This window comes from Meriones unguiculatus, chromosome 6, assembly GCF_030254825.1.
Source record: "Meriones unguiculatus strain TT.TT164.6M chromosome 6, Bangor_MerUng_6.1, whole genome shotgun sequence".
Lineage (NCBI taxonomy): Eukaryota > Metazoa > Chordata > Mammalia > Rodentia > Muridae > Meriones > Meriones unguiculatus.
The window spans coordinates 65,844,822-65,862,025 of NC_083354.1; the positions used below are offsets into that span (position 1 = coordinate 65,844,822).

Sequence of the window (17,204 nt, forward strand, 5' to 3'; positions counted from 1 at the left end):
CTTAGGAAATTCAAATGCAAACGAAAACGACTATGTAGCAGACATTTGGAGGTGACCAGTCATGCTTGCTCATAACTTTTTTTTAAAAAAATCTGGATGTTTACACATCTCTGCTCCCTGATGTATCTCTGTGTAGTGCTGGCACAGGACAAGCAAAAACCAGAATGCAGAGACTACTCACAGGCAAATTAGCTCAGGCTACTTTTGTGGGTGGGAGATTCTGACACTAAATAGATAAATGCAGCCTTCCGAACCCAACTTTGCTTTTAGTCTTCTAGAGGGAGTAGGTGCAGGAAAGTGTTCCTGATATTGGGGTGTGCAGGGAGACTTTTTACCCTTAATTTAAATCATTGTTTTCCTAGGGAAATTTAATTTGGGGGAAAATGGTTTTCTAATTAACTGGATGACCATGTGCTGTGCAAACAATAAAGATTCTTGTTTGAAAGTAACGCATGCCCCTGCTCCTAGGACTACCAAGAGAATTTAAGATGAAAAAAAAAATGCAAGCAGCTCCGACCTCACATTTTATCAGAGCTAAAAAATACTCCCCAGCAGTTTTCATGTCAGTTCCCAATTTAAAAGCCACAAGAGTTGAGCGGGGTCGCACTGTACCGAGCTGTTTCTCATCCCTAGAAATGGCTACGATTGATTGCAACTGGGTCTCTTAGTGGGTGTGTCCTTCCCTCCCTCTCTGTTCCTCTTGTGCTGGGCTTGGCCTGCAAGGTTAGAAACTGCACATTTAGATGGCTCAGAGGAAGATTTCATAATACTAGTGTTGGGCTGGGCAGTCTAGCCAAATTCTTTTCATTAGCTCAGGCGCTAGCCAGAGTACGACCAGCAAGAATGCTGTTTTGGTTCCATAGTAGAGCTGATAGGAAATCGGAAATGTCCCCACCCCCCTTTTTTACGTCTGTCTCTTTCTGCTTTGGTTCCTAAGAGGCAATGTATGGACAAATGAAGGGTCCAGGATTCCAGGCTATGGAAGACAGGAAGCTAATCGCTAACTCAACCCCTAGTGGAGCAGCTTGGTCAACAGCCACTCTCTTTCTGGCTGTGTTTTGATCTATTCCGACACTATTCTTTTTTAAAGGTATCTACATAGAGACATCAGAGTTGTACGTACGTTAGACTTTAAGCATCCCCCAAACAGAAATCGAATATCCAACTCACCTGATGTTTCCAGAGATGCTGTTACTGAGTAAAGACCAAGATGGGGGCTTTGGGGAACAGCACTATTCACAGACGGTCCCTGCCACAAAGGAGCTTTACATTTATAGAGGAGGCACCTGGGGCTGTCAAGGGAATCAAAATTCTAAAATCCCAAGCTCTGCTCTGACCTCTTACACACAAAACACAAAACAAAGGAGGAAGCGGGAGCTTCTTGGAGAAGTCTGAAAGTTGCTGGGGGAGGGGAGATTGGCAGGGGTGCGTGCCCTGGGAAGTTGGGGGATGCCACAAGGACCAGGTCCCCTGAAGTCAAGGCAGCATAAGTAATGAAACTGGGGTGGGGCGGTAGAGGGGCCAGGGAGAGGGTGGTGTAGAAAACCCAACTTTCACAGCCTGGTCTTCCCGAGTATGCACTGGACGGATGAGGCACCCGTGACTGGAAGATCTGCAGGGTAGCAGGTCTTATTTGTGTGTTAGCAGTGTTGCTTCCTGTTTGGGATTTTTTTTTTTCGACTCGAGAGAAATCAGTTCAACACTGATGCAGGCTTTTTGTCGATGCTCTTGCTTCTGGGTTGTCCTTATCCTTTGGAATAAGAAGCAGCCTGAGACAGAGGAAAAGTGTGCAGGCCACAGCACTCCGCAGCTTGTGCTGTACCTGCTGTAAGTGATGCTCTCTGCTTGTAGAGTCATGAGTCTGTGACACCTTCCATTGCATCAAATATTTCACCTTTGGGAGATCTTCTTGCTAAACTTCAGAACTGTATTTTAAAAAGCTGCCATCAAGTCGCTGTGGTGTGAAGACTAGGACTTTCTGGGCCCGTCTTAGTTCATTTCTGGTGCTAGAACAATATATCTGACACTAGTTAATTTATGACAGAAAGCGGCTTTTCTCTTGGGTCAGGGTTCCGGAAGCTGGGAAGTCCAGGTGGGTGATACCAACAAAAACATCATGCCTCTTCTCCTCACAGCTGAAAGCAGAAACGTACAGAGGAGACAGAACAGGGGAGACTGCCTCATTTTGAGATGACCCACTCTCATGGTAACTAGACAGGTCCCATAAGAACTGACCACTCCTGTGAAAGTAGCATTACTTCCTCTTAACAGCCAAACTGTCTCTCAAAGACACTACTGCTTCCCCGCCCTGGTACATTGGAGACCACGTTCAGCACAGCCAGGACAAACCACACTCAAACTATAGCACTGCCCCAAATGACTCAATGCTTTTGAAGCCTGGGCGAAAATTAAATATTTGCTAAAATCGCAAAGCTTGTCATTTGAATAGCCATAGTTATCTGACATAAATACAGTAAATCAGAGTTCTGAGCTGCAGCCTGACTTTAAGGGGCATTGACACCTTTTTGTGTTCACTCTCAGTTATTATGAGCCTCCTCGTGGTTTAACCCTGCTTCTGTTCCCAAACTAAACAGAGACAGTCTCTGTGATCTTTGTGTTCAGGTTATGTATCTTATCTGGTCTTGAAGTTTGTCTATATAGCTCTCGTCCTCTGGGGATTTAGAAAACATAATTTTCTCAGGGTTCTACTATGGAGTCTTTAAACTGCCTGCGGAGAACTTTCCAGATGGGTCATGCTCCATCACCTTCCTAAAATCTCCTGTTGCTCTCAAGGGGACTCCTGTGCCCTGCTCTCTTCTTCTATCCCAGCTGATCATGTACCTTCAGGCCAAAAACAGCTACCCCGTCCCCACCCCTGACCTCCCCTACCCCCAACCCAAAGAAGAACATGGAGAAGAAAAACTGTTATAGGCTGAATAGGCTGGCTACCCCATGAGGAGAAACCTCACCCTCTGATCTGAATTCTTTTTCTCAAACTCCGTCACCTTTGAAACCTATCAGATGGGTCACAGGATCTAATCAGACTTCCATGTAAGACCAGGCAGCCTCGGAGCGGAACCTACCTCCAGTTTTGTTTTGTCTGTCAAGAAGCCAGGTCCTCATGTTCTACTGAAACATGTTTTTGTAAAGCACATTTCAATAAAGCAGAAATACTTTCTGTTCAGACAAAAACAGTGGTTTCTTCAGAAATGTTAAGCATTGTGTCTTTGAACAGAGTTCCACTGATGGCTTGCCAAGCACTCTGTTATAATTCCTACTAACGCTTCCTCTGATTTGAGGCTGTCAACTGAATTGTTAGACCAGAGTCCCAGCCCTTCCCTGGAAAACTTCAGCATGGGGCTCTGTGCTGGGGTTGTTTTCCTGTGGATCAAGATTTATATAAAAATACCCCTTTTTACTGGAAATCTTGGGTGATGGGAGTTGAGCCTGAAGTTTCTGCACACTCGTGGTGCTGTTGACTGGGTAGATGAAATGGCATTCCAGGTGACCATGGCTGCTGTTGGCACAGGTCTGTCTCGGTGGATGTCATCTCAAGAGGTTTCCATTTTGCAGCCAGCCTTGGAGGCGGCCCTTGTCCCACCATTGCATAATAGATGTCAGTGTGATCCGGGCCCTCAGACTGTTGATTCTCATGTTCAGCATCGGAAAATAGAAAGGAGCCTGGGCCTATGAGAAAGCCTGTCCAAAGCTGGCTGTTCTGGCCAGTGATTCATATATGTCAGAGGAGCAGCAGGGTTCTGCCTTCCCTGAACAGCTTTTGTGGGGGAAGCTGAAGGAATCCCAAAAAACAAAGAACAAAGACAAGCGCAGATGTCTCGTCACTGCTGCAGGAATTAGAGCAGTGGTTCTCAACCTGTGGGCCACGACCTCTGAGGGAGGGGAAGGCTGAACAACCTCTTCACAGGGGCTCCCGAAGATCATCAGAAAACACAGATATTTCCCTTGTGATTCGTAACAGTAGCAAAATCACAGTTACGAAGTAGGAACGAGAGTCATTTTATGGTCGGGGTCAACACAGTGTAAGGAACTGTGTGAAAGGATCGCGGCGTCAGGAAGGCTGAGCAGCTCTGGATGGGAGCAAACAGCTGACCGGGAAGTGAATAGACTGCCTAGCTGCTGCCTGCTGCCTAGTGGGCAGACGTGCTCTGCCCTCTCCCGCGCTGAGGATGCGGAGTTCTTTGTTTCTCAACAATATTCGGGTTCTTGATGCTATTTTCTTAGCCAGTTCTTTTCTGAGGGCAAGATCTAGGACTCCTCCCTCAGAGGCCTTCTGAGGAAGTCTGGCTGAATTCTTGTAATGAGCACCTGGTACGGAGCAGTCAAGGGTCTCTTTGTTCCTAGAGTTCTCCCCTACGGGCTCCCCCACGTGTTGGTTCTTCTAAATGTGTTTGTGTATTTGCTGCCTTTAAAAGATGTTTTATTTTTATTTCATCTGTATATGTCAAAGCCTGTGTGTGTATGTATGTTTATGTGTGTATGCATTCTGTATGTATGTGCACCCCATGCATGCCTGATAGTCACCAGATCTCCTGGAACTGGAGTTACAGGCACTTATTAGCTGCCCTGTGGACAGTGGGGAACCAACTCCAGAACTTCTGTAAAAGCAGGCAGTGCTCTGAACTGCGGTCTCTCTAGCCTTTGCTATTCAGTTTATTTTTTTTGTTGTTTTGGTTTTTTTTTGTTTTGTTTTAGCTTTGAATGCTAACTCTTGCATTGCTTTGTTGCTGCAGCTGCTGTTTACCTTCAGTTCAGTGTGACATTTTACTGTGATTACAAAGTTTTCTCAATTTCACTTTAAGAGACTTGGCCTCTTCAAGAGCTAGTAGCTCATCAGAAGAATAAAATAGTTTGAAATAATTATGTACATAGTTTAATATATAATGTATTAATATATAATCTAGATGTAAAGATATTTTTAAAAGATATTTTTATATTATATTTAAGGATATATATTATATGTTATATATTATATTTATTATCTATTTATATATTTTATATTACATATCATACATTTATATATTATTTATATTATCAATATATAAAATATGTAAAAATAATTAATATAATATATACAGAAGATACATATATGTCTTCTTTAAAGTATATATGTGAGCCAGATGTGGCCACTCATACCTACAATTAGAAAGTTGAGGTAGGAGGATCATCATGAGTTCAAGGCCAGCCTAAGCTATGTAGGACGTTTTACGCCCACTTGGGCAACAAAGTGAGACTCTGCCTCAGGCAAATAAAATATATATTTACGGGTTTCATGGTACACAGGATAAGGCAATGCAGGTAGGACCTGGAACTTGATTTGTAATCTTACACATTTGATTCTAATTACATTTTATAATATGTCTGAGAGCTTTGAAGACAGGAGACAGGAAAAGTCTGACATTAAAAAAAATCACTGTTTTGTAGAAAGTACTTTTCTGGGAATGTGTGTATTTGTGTGGATATATACATAAACTACAAAATCTATATGTAGTACCAGGAAGGGAAAGAATGAGGGACACTTCTGAGGTTTCTCACAATTAACAAGAGCTAGGCCACATACCATAAAACAAAATACAGTGCTAATGCGAACAGAGCATGCTCGTAACACAAATCGGGAGAATGAGTTATGTCCGAGGTCCCTAGAGTTGACTTTGCTGGGTCTCACAGGCTCATCAGCATTTCACCAACCAAAGACTGGAAGACAAAGTGTCACAAATAACAAAATATACATCGTGATCAGCTAAACAGGGTCTTACAGCAGAAAGCCCTTCTTTGCACACCGCAAGGGAAAATAACAGTAGTCCTGGCTGGGGTCAGATATGAAGGTCCTTGAGAGCCTTGCTAAGATTTCATTTTATCCCCAAAGCAACTAAATGCAATGAAGAGATAGGATAAATAATGACTTTAACCTTTAATTCTCAGTTTGAAGCTTAGCTATTGTTTGAAGATCTCTGTATGGATGAAGAGCCAAACTTGTAGCTATCAAGATCTGTTCCAGGATTGCCACAATAAAAGAAGAAATGAGGAGTTGACAGGAGACAGTTTGGAAATGGAAATTCCGTGTTTAGTCATCAGTTGGTTGTAAGGAAGTAGGAGAAAGATAAGGATATGCTGAGACTCTGGTCTGGTGGTTGGATAGATGAAGATTCAATTCACTAACATTGAGAAAAGACTCTTGGCAAGGAGACATGCTTAGAGAGAATTCAGACAAAGCAGGGGTACTCGTAGAAAATTTACAGGAGGAAGCTCAAGTGCAAGAGAGAGGCCATACCTAGAGTCACATGTTTAAGACCCACAGAGATACAAAAGTTAAGGTGAGCACCAGGGGCAAGTACACAGAGTAGAAGAAAAGGCTAACAATGCCACCACCGACATTTCACCCCAGGAACACAGCATCAACTGGAAAGAGGAAGAGGAGGAGCCAGGAAGAACTTAGTCAGAGACAGTCAAAGAAGTGGGAGAAACCTAGAGAGCTGTAGCCTGGGAAAAGGAAGGCCGCAAAACAGTAGAGGAGGCCAGAAGCACGTCCTCCTTCACGGCTGCTACCAGTTAAGGGAGCTCTGGGAAGTTTAGAGAGAGTGATGCCTAGAGAGTGAAGAAAGCAAGCTGGACTTTCAAGGAACAGAGAGGAGGGGCAGTGGATGGAGACAGCAGCCTCAAAATGAGAGAAGGATGACCCACAGGGCAGCAAACTGAGAGCCACTTTGTCTTAATTGTCAATTATTAAGGTGCCATAGGGAATATATCATAAGTCTTCATGTCTCTTGTTTGTCGTCAAGAGGTAGGTGTTCCAAGTGGCTTCGGCTCCTAGGGCTCCTGCTTTGTCGCTGTTTGCTTTTAGTCCCTCCCGTATGGAAACAGTTATGTAAGACGCTAGCTACCACCTGTGATGTCCAAGTCATCTTCCTCCAACTGTGGCCTGTGGAACCGGTGGAAGATGCTATGAAAGGGTACAGTTGCATACTATGATAGGATGTTGGAATTTGAGTGATATGAGCATGGATGAACACCTTCTTTGAGGATGTCAGAGGAAAAAAAGCACTGGACAGGTCAGCCACAAACCCCAGGGAAAGCTGTGGAGAAAAGCTGGGAGAAGGCTGACTGGGGAGCAGAAGAGCTTAGCATACAAGACACTGGAGGGAGAGGGTATTCTCAGGAGAAGGTGCTGGAGGAGGAGCTGAGCAGAAGTGTTTTCACCTGAGATGAGAATGTAATGAGATTCTGAGAAAGCATTGTCAGTAAAAGGAGACTCGGGAATTAAGAAGATCCCAAGGGGCCCTTTGCTGTATTCCATGACCTGATATCCCTGCTGTGTGTTTGTGTACGTGTTTGTGTACACAGTGTCTTTACCATTACTATGGTAATGGCCTCATGAACAAAACTTAGGAGCACTCACCCCAAAGACACTTCAATAAAAGATGAGCTAAATGGCTCTGGCCTAGTGCATGCTGACTTAGGTTTGCATAAGTACAGTCTACAATGTTGCTGCAAGGAAATTACCTACTAATGATGACTTCCGCAGAGCACATCCTTGTCATCAACCAATGCATATTTAATATGCATTATAGCTCACATTAAGAACATCACAAAATGCATGCATATACTGTCATATAAATCATAACTATCAATATTTAAAAATAAGCTGCGTGAATGAAAATTAAGTTGTTTTTCTCTGGAGAGGAGAGGCTCACTTTAAAGAAAGGTGAACTTGGAAAGGGAATGTGAGGACATCCAAGGAGGACTGTGAGCTATGCGAGGATGGGGGCAGGGAGGGGAGCACCACTGTTAAAGGCATTCCTGGCAGCACAGCTTATCATGTAACTGAGTCTGGTCTTACTCTTCCCCTCCCCCACAATGGAATGGAGCATGTCTAAAGACTTTTCCCCTTTGGCCGGGGAGATCATCATGGACAACCTGCAGACCCTGAGGTGCACAATCACAGGACTCACCACAGTAAGTGTCCTCCTGATGGACTTGCCATCCTCTGCCTTTTGCACAGGGCTCCTGGTAGCAAATGCCCACTCAGCCAACACCCAGCCCTCTGACAAGAACTGCCATTCGTTAAGTGTGATATGTCTGGTCCCCATAATCTGAGTCTCACAAAGGGGCGAGCAGACAGCATGAACCACTTTGTAAGCTGCCATGTTCTAAGGAGATCAGAAAGAAACTGGCCTCGTGCGAGCCTTGAAAGCGGCTGCTTTCTGGATCACAGTCTAATCTGCAAGGGGATCAAAGGATCCGAGAGATTCAATTTTGACTCCCTGTCTCATGGTAAAAATAACAGCCTCATCTAGCTCTCACCCCCACCGCCTCACTGAGATCCGTCATCAATTGGAGTCACACAATTTCCTGAGAGAAATCCTTTTCCTCTGATTAGAAAGAAAAAAAAAAAACAACTGCCTACATCAGCTACCACACAAAAGAAACTTATACATGGCAAAGGTATAATCTTTCTGTAACATAAACTAACTGTGAATGAAAAGCTGGAACTAGCCATCTTTATTTGTTTAACCAATCTAACTCAAATATTAATTATTCGTTTCTGAACCACAAATGAGCATCTACAATGCAAAAAGTAGAAACACCTAGCAAATCTGCTCAGACTGAGGAAACTCTGAACTTCCTCAAACAATTACAATTCAGAAGATGTTATTATACATACATACATTATATATATATATATATAATTTTTAAATCAAGATCTTTTAAATGTAATCTCAAACTTCTAAAATTCAACTCAAATAATTAACATCTTAAGACCTTCATATGGGAGGAGCACAGAAATATTTCTGTTGTTTTCTTAGAGGTTAGCTAATTAAAATAGTTATCCGTACTACATAACCCCGAAACCTAGCATTAAAAAGCTGCCGTCCAGATTATTCTAAGAGAATTGTTGGTGGTTTGGTCACCACCAAGAATCCTGGCTTTTAGTCCTAATCGCATGTCTACACCAGAGAGCAGAACTGTGGATCACCAGAGCAAACAAAGCCCCCCAAGTGGGTGGCCCCAGAGATGCTATCAGGAGAAGACTGGCTCCAACACCACAGCTCGCATGGTGGAAGGAGGCCAGGAAGAACCCCAGGGAATTTCCAGTGATATCGTGATAAAAATGGAAAACTCTCCACAGAGAGGTTCTCTGACATCTAAACTGGCTTCTCCAGGGATGAGGTTTTTCCACTCTGCCGTCCAATCAGAGTGGTGCAGGCATTATGCTGAAGTGAATTTATAGTTCTAGGCCATCCCTATAACCCTGAGGTGCATGAAACCCAATTTTCAATGTTAGAGAGAAAGGTGTTAATGTCATCACATGGTAAGGAAATATCATTGAAATCCTAGCAAACTCTCCACAAAGATTTCTTTTTTTTTAACGCAAACACCGTTTTACATTTATAGTAAGCAATTGTTCACCCAGTATTGGCTTCTCTACCACCCCTTTGGTCTCACAGAGTAAATAAAATAAAATAAGAAAAGAAAGAAACCTCAAAGCAAATACTAAAACCACACAAAACACTTTAAAGGATTATCAGCAAGCAAAAATCAACACCTTAATTCTTAATGCCATAAAAAGACGTTAAAGAAAATAGGCCATCCTTTTAATAGCAACTTTAAACTTGAAGTCACATCAGAAAGTTGATTTTTTTTTTTTCATGCTTGAACAGCTAAGTAAAGGATGCTCCCTGGAGCACTATTTATTGTGGCACAAAACGAAAAGAATCCCAGAATCCACCAGTAAAGGACTGGTTGAATAAATGAAGGGCTCTGGTCATAGTCAAGGACTATGTAGCCACTGAAAGGAGGAGTTCTGCCTTCATGCGCTAGCCTGCCAAGAGATTTATTGTAGCTTGCTAACTTTCTAAAGAAACCTGATTGAAGGCTGTCGCCTTTGGAGAGGGGAAATAAGTAGAAAAAGGTGAGGGTGGGAGATTGCTGTTGTTAGTAAACCTTGTAAAGCTGTGTGGGTTGGAAGAATTTGTGGTGTGTGTGTGTGTGTGTGTGTGTGTGTGTGTGTGTTAGTCTTTCGTTTCGTTTTGTTTTTCTATTTTTATTTATTTTATTTTGTTTTTTGGTTGGGGATTTTTGTTTGTCTGTTGGTTTGTTAGTTTTATGAAAAGAGAGAAAGAAAGGGCGAGTTTAGTGGGTGGCAAAGTGAGGGGGATGTAGGCAGAGTTGGGGGAAGGGAAACTGTGACCAGAATATATTATATGAAAAATTGATTTTATACATACAAATATATATGTATATGTATGGAGAGAGAGAGACAGAGAGAGAATTGGCATATAATTTAGGGCCATGGGGAGTCAGGAAAAGTAACTATGATATTCCAATTCTGAAATCGAGAAAGTGCACAGAAACCGAGAAAATCCTCCAAATGTGATGGATTGCAATGCCTGACGCAGTATCCTGTTTCATTTCTTTGCAGGGCCAACAGTATTTTGTCCAAGTCTTGGCTTACAACATGAAAAGATGGGGACCAGCTCTGACCACAACTCCGGCCTGTGCCTCACCCTCTAGTAGGTGGTTGTACTTCCAGGATGGCAACATGCTCAGCTGCTCCACCCCTTGGGTGCCCCTGTCAGCTCCCCTCCCCCACAGCTCCTCCTAGCAGCAACCCTGGAAGAACAGTCCCTCTGCAGGAATGCTCGGAGGGTGGCAGCTCAGGGGAGGGAAGGGGGCATTTGAAATGACAGCAGTTTGCTAACAGTGGTGTCTTTCATTAGCGGCAGCCTTCAAAAGTTATGGAAAAAAAAAATCTCAGCTTCAATTCAACATCTGTAGAATGGGTCTAAGTCGCATCCTCTCGCAGGGCTTTGTAGGGATGGAGAGGACACCATGAGAGTGGCCAGCCATTTTTAGTTCTCAGGGTTCCTTTCCTTGTCTGCAGTGGACTCATCCCATTGGTCTCCTATGAGAATGAAACCAAACACCTTTGACTTAAAGACAGTCTGCCAAAGGAAAGCTTTTGTTTTTTTTTTCATTAGTAGTCACCCTGCAACAAATAAAATATCTAAAACTTTTAGTGGTGACTGAGGAACCAGCAAAGACTTCTTCCAGTCATTTGATGATTAATAATTTATGCCTGGTATGTTTGTTATAACTCCCTGTGTTTGGTATAACCAGAAATTTTAATTATGCAGAACAAACATCTTCAGACAGACAAAAGAGTAGACTGTTCTTGACAATGAGCCTCACACTCCAGGTTGTATTTTCATCTGTTCAGAAAGTTATTACTGTCATAATTAAGAGTCATGCCCTGCACTTCTTGTAAGAGTGAGAACTGCTTAATATTTTGTGGAACATAGTTTGTATCATATTCAAATGCCTTATGGATGTTTGTTTCCTTTTACCTCACTTTGCACACTTTGGAGCTAGTTTGAAGAAATAAAGATGCAAATAACTGTGCACAAAATGTGTGCTGCAGAAGTATATTAATAGTGGCTTAATATCATGTGTAGCAAAGAAAACAAATAGCCCAGTATTAGTGTAAAAGTGAAGTATGGTATATTCACGTCCATATTAAAGAACCAAACATGAACAATCACTAAAAACATGTTTAAAAACCCATTGTGTAGGACTGTAAAAAAAGTCCCAAAATAGAGCCTGTATGTAGAATAATGATGATCATGATGATGATGACAAGGAGGAGGAGGAAGATGAATGTAGGAACTCCATTCATTTAACCATTAGTTTATCTACAACTGGCTCGGTTGTGTCTAGATCACTATCAGAATTTAACAGTGGGCTGGGGAGGTGGTGAAAGCAGTAAAGTGCTTTCCACACAAGCAAGAGGACCTGAATTTGATCTCCAAAACCCACATAATAAAGCCAGGTATGTTTTTGTAGCCCCAGTGCTGGGGTAGGGACAGAAGCAGAAGGAGGCTAAGGCAGTCTAGCAAGCATGTCTCAATGAGAGACCATGTTTCTAAAACAAAGATGGATGGCAACTAAGGAAGACACCCAAGTTTCAGGTCTGACCTTCACATGTGCATATATGTGTGTGTACATGCACACAGACAGACAGGTACACACACATTTAATAGTAGATACCTGGGTTATGAGTTTTTGAGTTTTCTGGTTTGTGTGTTTATAATTTTCAAATGTTATGACAACTTTTCACCAAAGACAAACTATGAGCCAGGTGATAAATTGTGAGCTTTGTGCTCAGTGTCTCTCCTTACCCTCACAGAAATCCTTCATCTTCCCTACAGCCTTGTAGATTTGCATCACTGTCATTGTCATCTGTGGCAATGCCACCATCAGAGAGAACCTCCATAAGACTCATTTCATTCTGGGCATTAACCTAAGAACTTTATACAGTAGCCGTGATCTCTTTAATGATGAGGAGGGAGCGATAACCTAGAGGCCTATTTTACAGAGCACAGCCTTCCACAGTAATTCAGACAGAGGCTGTCCTGGAGGACACATCACGGGTACACAGCTGGACGGTGATTCAAAACTTGAATTTGTCAAGACCCTTCCATGTCTCCTATGGTAACCAGAGCCCCATTATCAGACAGAAAAGCAGGCTGAAGACCAGCCAACCACGCCTACCACCTCCAGGAGGATTGTGTGGTGATACAGGGTTACACATGGCCCTGGACCACCGATACCACTGCTCTCCAGACTCCCTCTTCATTTGATAATTTCATCATGAGTCTTATTTGGACATTTCCATTGCTAAAGACTTATCAGAAACACACTCTGGGACTATCAAGGGTGAGACACTGAGGAACCAGTCCTATTGGCAAAGGCAGGGGTGTGTAGCATTGGAGATGGAGCAATAGAAAGCACAAAAAGGCTAGTCTCGGTTAACCTGGGAGCACAGGAGGGGAACGAATTGCAAAGACGCACCCCACACAAATACTTACCTGCAGACGAGGCTTAACTTCTAAAGCTCAGATGTCTGGGTTCCATAAGTTTCGCCTTCTGTCCAGACGCCCCTCACACAAGCTCATGTGTAGACCACTCTCCAGAATGACAGGAACTTAGATGAGTCATTTATTTGTTGGCAATTAACACAGCGAAACGCAATGCTTTCTAAAACGGTGTGCTTGATTAGGAAGGGAAAGAACAGAAAACCTAGCATGTGGTTAGAGTTGCTGCAGACATGCCATATCACTTGGAAAGAACAATATAAAAACACTCCCATTCTATTTATAAACAAAGTATGACATTGTGATGTAACGTGTATCAGTCTTCAGATATTTACTAGAGGACAGTGTACTCTAACATGACAGAGTAATTGGAAATTTGGTAATATGTTCCAGTAAGCTATAAAACTTTTTTTTTATATTTTTACAAAAGGCCTTAATGTGTTTTTATAGACTTATGTTATATGATATGGTACATAATAAGAGAAAAGCACCCAGACAGGCTTGTCTGAGTTACGATCAGGAAAGCCCTGATATGGCCCAGTGAGTGTAAGCTCTGCATTGTGTTGTGATTGAAGTGTCTCATTACCAGAACAGTGAGCTGTATTATGTGAAACAATCTGCCCTTTTCCTACCAGGCTAAGTTTATTCCTGTCAGGTTCCTGATTTCTTAACATATTTTCATCCCTGAAGTCTCCCATTTTATGTAGTCATCAGAACTTTCCCAACATCTATGAGAGGAAAAAAAAAAAGAAAAAGAAAAACAATAAAAACAACACTCTTTTCCAAAATGTTGGCATTGCTCAGAGCTTGCTTGGGCTGCAATTGAGCATTAGCAATTTTCTTATGTATCGTAAAGTCATCAGAGCCAGCTCACCTCCAATGTAATAGGACTAGGCTGAAAAGCGGAGGCCCATTCCACTGCCCCTACACCCCTCCTTGTACGATGACAGCATTAAGACTCATTAGAACACATTACCATGCTCAGGTCCATGTACTAACTCAGCCACCCAGGAGTATTACTCTGGCGCAGGCTCCTACTCATCCTCATTGCACCGTGGGCACTTTGAGAGCCATGACTTCAAGTAAAGGAGCAAGGACCCATTCGGGGTCATGAGGGCAATTGTTTATTCTGTGTCCAGATGCAAGCTGCACTGTTATTTCCCTAAGCTCAAATGGGCCAGCCTTCCTCAACACCAGCATGCTTGTATTCCAGGTGCCTCGCCAATAGCATTCTGGGCATCTCCTGTGTGTTGGGATGCTACCTGACTCATAACTCTTTTTCTTTCAATCACATCTTCCAAAGGAGATTAAAAACTGACTTTGCAGAGGAGAAAAGTGAGGCAAAGAGGAGTTCAGTCATGGATCTTGCCCACAAGGAACAGTCTACAAAGGCCAATGTTCTGTCTCCAGAGTTGACCAGAACTAAGCCCCAACAGAAGAACTCCAAATAAGATCTAACTCTGTTGCCCAAAAGTGCACAGAATAATGAAGTGAGCATGACCGCTACACATGGGATCACTAGACCTCGTCATAATGCTGGCAGGGCCACGGAACTGAGTGACACAGGTCTGGAATGGGGAAGGGATGTTTCAGCTTCATCTTCCTTGAGGTAAAAATGGAGAACCATACATAGGAGAGAATGGGAATGAAGAGGGACTTGAAGATCTCTATTAGATAATCATCAGATGGGATGAAAAGTAGTGTTTCCACACTAACTCGCCTTCAAGTCTTATTTACAGAATGCCTGTTACAAGACAGGCTTTGTGCCAGGTCCCTAATAATGAGATGAGATGAAATCTCATTTCATCCCCATAAACCTCTCACAAGACAGACACCACCCTCATTTTTCAAGTTAGGGAGTGAAAGCCCTGATGACAGAAAGGACTTGCCTGGGAACAGGAAGAGGCAGTGCTCAAGTTGGAGTTTAGAGCAGACCCCACGACCTAATTGTACCTTACCCTGCCTGATGTAATGAACCCTCTCTGGGTTTAGCTGAGTACCAGCGACGTCTCTCCTAAATGTAAACATCCCTAGGCTGTGCATGGACCCCTGTGAGATGCTTGGACCTATCTGCTATGAAGTACTTGACTGTGTGAATGAGGAAGACTCTGTATTTTAGACTAATTATGTCAGGGAGCGATTTGAGACTGACTGGCTTCTCTGAGGGGGAGTGACTAACCTTCTTGGAGATAGATGTACTTGAAGTTGTTGCCTTTGAGATGTTCAGGGGGAAAAACTAGAAGAGGAAAAATAGAAGCAGGGTTGCACAATGAAGTGACTGACCTGTTGGGGGGGGAAAAATCTAGAGCAGAATTGCAATCTTGACATTAGTCCCATATGAGTTATTACTCTTGATATCATTATAGCCAAATGGAATGAAAATAGAAGGGAGAGACAATCTCAGTGGGGACTGCAATTTAAATTTGCCATGTAAGCTAATACTGTATATTTAGAGACAGAGCAGACAGGGTGGTTGGTGGCTCGGAGTATGTGCAGGGGCTGCTGTGCCAGCTAACCAAAGCAGACATTCATTAGAGCAAAATGTAGATTTCCATTTCTTGGCATCTGACGTGGGAAAGAAATGTCAATTTGGCCAAAAGTGTGAAACCTACAATAAAAGCATTGGGACTGTGGATTTCATCTGTCTGCACATTCTCGCCTGTCTTTTCTACTGTGAAAATCCAGTTGAAAGTTGGGGTTCCGAGTGAAGAGGAACAGGGGTGCTGATCAGGACAGGGGATGCTGAGGAAGAGACGGGGGAGGCCTAGGAGAGGAGATATTGGGCTTCCAAATTTCCTATTTCTTTTGGCTCTCAAGTACTATTTTCTCTTGCCCAAAAAACTGCCCAACACAAGAAGCCAACCACAATTACTGTTTTGCATAGGGTTCTGAACAATGGCAGCTCCCAAACCGTCCGTCGGCATCATCGCCTGCCAGGTCTGCGTGTGCTGGGCACTCACCCACGGAGCCTGTGGGCACTGAACACAAAATCCCCGCACCTCGGCTTTAAAATGTCTGTTTGTTTCTTTTGTTCAATAGACTGGAAAGACTATGACGACAGAGAGCCCAGACACAAGGGACAGAGCGAGGTTCTGGAGAGCCTGCTGCAGCAGGTCCGAGCCCTTCCTCAGCATTACAGCTGCCGGGGTAAGGATAAAATCTGCGCTGGCCCATTGGCTGAGGTCTCGGCGGCGCCGGTTAATTTTAGCAGTTTCCCAGCTGAGTCATACCTTCTCATTCATCAGGGAAAAAGAGATATTAATATTTGTACATCTGGAATCACTTTACAGTACTATCTTGCTTTAACCCTTCCACGGAGCCTTCCCTCTCCTTTCCTCCCCTTCCTCTCTCCTTCTCTCCATACACACACACACAAAAGTTTTAAAATAAGCACAAGTTGGGGGGTGAGGGGTGGGAACAGCCTCTGCTACCATTCTCATCTCTGAGTTAGTCCTTCTCAACACTCCTCTGTGGGGCCTATGAGACAAACTCAACAATGACAGCCATGACAACCCTTCACACTGATTGCTAAAATAGCTTTACAATGCATTTCCACATCTACTGTGCCAAAATCTCGTCCTCACTTTGGCCGTCATGAGGGAAGCTAAGTTGGTTTGCCCAGTGTCCTAATGCCAAGCTACGGCCTGGGATTTGTGGTGCCATGTCCAGTCATCCTGCTGTGGCTCGTTTTTTTTTTTTTTTTCCGTGAACTTTGATCCCACCTTGAACTTTAATCTTCCTCCGTCCCACTGATTGGGTGCGAGGAGAGCTCACCTCCTCTCTGTTTTAGCCCCGCTTTACCCAGAGTCTCTGTGAGATGCTTTTAAAAGCTTCTGTTGCTTGGGCGGCTCAGATGGGACAGGGTCGGGTTTCTGATCTTTGTAATGATTCGTGGAAGAGGCACTTAGTTTGATTTGGAGAATTAAAGCCTCCATAAAGTTTTCATTTTCCATGCTCCCATCAGATCTCCAACTGCTCTGCTCTCTAGATTCAGGGCACTGCTGAGCCAGCTGGGTAAAACATCCATGGCTCACGCTAAGATGCTATGCTCGCTGTTTAGACGAGGAGGCATAAATCATACTTAGCATTAGCAAAAAGTTTCCCAATTACTATAAAGCTCTGACAACAGGGCCCTTCAGAAACACTAGCTCTATCTGGAGATGAGGACAAGTGTTTGCTAGAAAACGGCGTCTTTCTTATGAGAGGTAAATACATGTGAGGGCAGCCAGAGAGGGAAACCCAAGTGGGATTTTCATTCCCAGATCTCTAGGAAGATTTGACATCTCCCCACACCCCCACTTCAAAAAATGGAGA

At 43.4% G+C, this 17,204-nt stretch overlaps 1 pseudogene; it reads left to right on the top strand.

Annotated features, from left to right (window-relative positions):
* Window positions 1–7,872: 7,872 nt before the first annotated feature.
* LOC132654872 (ankyrin-repeat and fibronectin type III domain-containing 1-like) overlaps window positions 7,873–17,204 on the top strand; it is a 28,148-nt pseudogene continuing 18,816 nt past the window's right edge.